Source organism: Sciurus carolinensis, chromosome 9 (assembly GCF_902686445.1).
Source record: "Sciurus carolinensis chromosome 9, mSciCar1.2, whole genome shotgun sequence".
NCBI classification, from domain to species: Eukaryota; Metazoa; Chordata; class Mammalia; order Rodentia; family Sciuridae; genus Sciurus; species Sciurus carolinensis.
Window position 1 is genome coordinate 21291768 of NC_062221.1, and position 4130 is coordinate 21295897.

The 4130-nt window shown below is 52.5% G+C and overlaps 1 pseudogene; it reads left to right on the forward strand.

The window, feature by feature from the left end:
- Positions 1-1723: 1723 nt before the first annotated feature.
- Positions 1724-3747, forward strand: LOC124993547 (gasdermin-D-like; annotated as a pseudogene).
- Positions 3748-4130: the final 383 nt, after the last annotated feature.

The following is a 4130-nucleotide window of genomic DNA, read 5'->3' on the forward strand; positions in this document are numbered from 1 at the left end:
GGGACTAATTGGAGAGTGAGAACCAAAGGGGACTTATTACGGTAAAATTCACAAGTGCTTTTCAAAAAGGTCAATGCAGAAAGTGTGCCTTTTTTAACACCTTCACTAAGGACTCAATAAAGCAATGGAAAGTGCTGGTTAAGTTCATCTTTGTCACTTCTAAACTTTTTTGAAATCTTCCTATATAGAGGGAAAAGAGGGATGGGAGGGGTGGGGGGGAAGGAAAAAATAACAGAATGAATCAAACAACATTACCCTATGTAAATGTATGATTACACAAATGGTATGCCTTTACTTCATGTACAAACAGAGAAACGAGTTGTACCCCATTTGTTTACAATAAAAAAATAAATAAATAAATAAAGAGTAACTCACTTTTCTAATAATTAACAGATAAGTCACAGATCGGCACCCTTCGCTCTGATAGAAGGGGCCTTAGTTTCCCAAACAGCTTTAGCCTCAGTCTCATAGTCTGTCCATCTGTCCAAGTTCCTACCAGTGTCATAGATGTTTCAAAGACATAAAAACACTGGCCCCACTAGGCATGGTGGCACACACCTGAAGTGTCAGTTACTCAGAAGGATGAAGCGGAGGGTGGCTTGAGTTCAGGAGTTCAAGGTCAACTTGAGCCACAGAGTGAGACCCTGTCTTTTTAGATTATGTAGAAGGGAGTGAAGGGAGGGAAGGGTTGTGGGGGTAGGAAGGATAGTAGAGTGAAACACATTGTTACCTCGTGTACACATATGACTGCATGACCAGTGTACAATATGTACAATACAATACAATAAGTACAATCAGAAAAATGAGAAATTATACTCCTTTTATGTATGATATATCAAAATGCTTAAATGCATTCTATTCTCATATCTAACCAATTAGAACGATTTTTAAAAAATTTTTAAATAACACTGCCTGAAAGTTCCTCTGGCACCTCAGTCCAGTGACCTATCTCCATCCCTCTTACAAGCCACCAGTATAAGAAACTGCCCCACTTCTGGGATCTCTAACTCTGGAAATTCCCCTCTTGGACCGGGACCCCAACTTCCAGCATCCCTACTTACATTACCTTTTGGCTTCATCATGAACCTCAAACCAGTTGCCCGCCACCATCAAGAACCAGGCACTCAACTTCAATAGGTCCTGAGACCCAGACTCGCAGCTGGCCAGGTTGCCTATGTCAGGCTCAGTCCTGTTTTACCCTCTAACCCCTGAAGTCTCAGCCCTAGACAGGTGGCTCAGGGAGCTGCTGGGGAGAAGGCCCAAGAGAACACAGCCGGGATCTGGGGATACTGACTGGTCTTGCCGTGGACCCCTTTGCCAAGTGCCCTGGAGGTGGGGCCTTCTTTTCCTTCCTCATCCCTCTGAGCTCCTCAGCCAGGGAGGTGCTGCCCATTTGGGGACCCTAAGCCTTGTTGGGTTGATAGGGTGTTGTGGCCCTCAGCAGGTGGCCTCGGGCTACCCCCGACACTGGCAGCTCCAGGGGCCACAGAACGATGGTGTGGACAGCCTGAATCCTGCTGAGGGTCTTGAGTGATGGTCCTGCCTGGCGTACTCATGGCCCTGGAGAGACAGACAGGCTGGTGACAAGGTGGACACTGTTTTGCTCTGGGCTGAGAAGTGGTCAGGGGCAGGAGTTTTCTACCAGCCAGAATGTCTCAGGACTAGCTGGGCAGGTGGTCTGGAGGGACTGAGGTCCCAGGAGTTGGAGGCTTCCAAGCTCCAAATGACTAATGACCTTCTCAGGAGTCTGCCATCAGCCTTTGAGGGGCTGGTCTGGAGCGTGGTCCAGGAGCTGGATCACAGCAGGGAGCTCATTCCAGTGGACAGCCTTCAGAGCTCTGCCAGCTTCCAGCCCTACAGATTGCTGAGCAGGAAACCCCCAAGCTCCTGGTTCTGGAGACCCCGTTATACCTGTGTCAACCCTGTCAATCAAGGACATTCTAGAGCCTGATGCCCCAGAACCAGGTACCCCATCTGGTGCTGAGACTGAATCCCCACTGGCCAGGGAGAAGACACGAGTGGTCTGGCCATACCTGCCACCTGCCAGGCTCCATCAGCTCCGGACCTCTGGTCCTGTTTGCAGAGGGATGGTCTCTTCAAAGGTCTCATTGCCTGGGGATGGGACAGGGAAGTAGCAGGTGGGACAGGCTCTATGCTCAGGTCTGGTCTTGCTTCAGAGTTGGAGTGTTGTGGCCCTTTCCACTTCTATGACACTGTGGATGGCCAAACGGCAGCTCTAGTGCCTCCATGAACCTGTGCACACTGCGTGTGGACCCAAACACTTGGGAGACCATGCACCAGGAAGGTTGAGCTCTGGAGGGGCTGAAGGTCCTCTGACCCTGTGCAGCCACACTCCTGGGGTGGTCGCTGGGTCATGGACATCAGGAGAGTTCCAAGGCCATGTTTGTGTGCCCGCACAGAACACAGGGTGTCTAGGAGGCAAGGGAGCACTGTGGCCAATGGCAGGCTTGCAAGGAAAGAGGTTGTAGGGTCACCTAGGCCTTGGTTATGAGGACTGTATCAAGGCCATGGGGTCCAGGCAGGGGCCTGGAGACCAGACTGAGCTGCAGGCTCAGAGTAGAGGAGAATAGAAGATGGCGGGCGCCCCAGGGTCACTTGTGTCATGTGTCCACTTCTCCCTGTTGGACCTTGTCCCTCCTCTTTGCACCCACCTAGTGGGGCAGTGGGGTGGGAAGCCAGTCTGTGGTGGGCACACCCAAGTGAGCTTCCTGCAAGGCACCTGCAGCAGCCCAAACACAAGATTCTACGGCAGCTGAGGAGTCACAGGGACAATGTGTATGTGGTGACGGAGGTGCTACAGACCCAGGAAGAGGTGAAGGTCACCCAAACCCACAAGCAGGAGGACTCAGGCCTGGAGGCATGTGCTTTCAGGGTGAGGGCCAGGGCCATCTGAGCCGGAAGAATATGGTCACCAACCCGGCAGGCAGCATCCTTGCATTTCAAGTGGCCCAGCTCATCATTGGCTCTGACTGGGACTTACTCTTCTTCCCTGATGAGAAGCAGAGGACCTTCCCATGGTCTCCCACAGACGGGTCACTTAAAGAATGGACTGTCACTGAAGACTTCCAGGGCCTACAGGCAGAGGCGCAGGCTGGCTCTGAGGAGCTGCAGCACATGGAGAAGAAACTGAGGCAGCGGCTCCTAGGGGACCTGGGGAGGGTCCTGCAGGACCCACTGACCCTGCAAGCTTAGAGTCCTCAGTACGTACTGATGTGTGGGGATGGACAGGTCTGCCCAGCCTAGGCTCACCCACCAGTGTGTTCCAGCTAGAGCAGGGCCTATGCTGTGGCGGGCAGGCGGAGCCTCTGGACAGTCCAGCAGGTACTGTCCTCGAGTGCCTGGGATGCCCCTCCAGAACGCCAGTGCCAGAACTCACCACCCCTGTCTTCTACTTGCTGGGAGCACTGACTGTGCTGAGTGAAACCCAGCGTGAGCTGCTGGCTGATTTGCTGGAGACGGAGCCCTGTTGGGGCAGCTAAAGCTGGTGGAGCACCTCTTGCTGCAGAGCACTCCATGGCAGGAGCAGAGTGCTGGGTCCTTGCCCCCTGGGCTCCTTGGGAGTAGCTGGGCCAGGAGGCTCCTGGGTGGACCTTGCTGGAGGAATGTGGCCTGGTGCTGCAGGTGGGCACCCCCCACGTGTGCTGGGAGCCACAGGTCCAGGGCCCCACGTGTGCACCCTATGCCTCCCTGGTGCTGCTGTCAGGGCCAAGTCAGGAGCCCTGCTAACCTGCTTGCCGGGCAGCTCTCCCACCAGGCACCACTCTCTGCCTGCCCTAGGAAGGCTGAAAGCCCAATTTAACTACAGGGTCAGCTCACTCCAAGGCCCAGGAATTAGGAAAACTCAATAAATATGATGCACAAAGGAAGGAAAAAAAAAAAAAAAACCAGGCCCTCCTGGCTTAATTTGCTTTCTAATCTAGCCTAGACATCATGGTCAGGTCATTTCAAAAAAAGCCATGTTTGCTACCAGACTAGAATTGGGCTCTCCAATATGGTAGCCATTAACCACATGTGTCTATCAAGTATTCAGTATGTAGCTAGTCCAAATTGAAATGTGCCATCAGTGTAAAATATGCACCAGATTTCGAGGACTTAATATGAAAAAATGC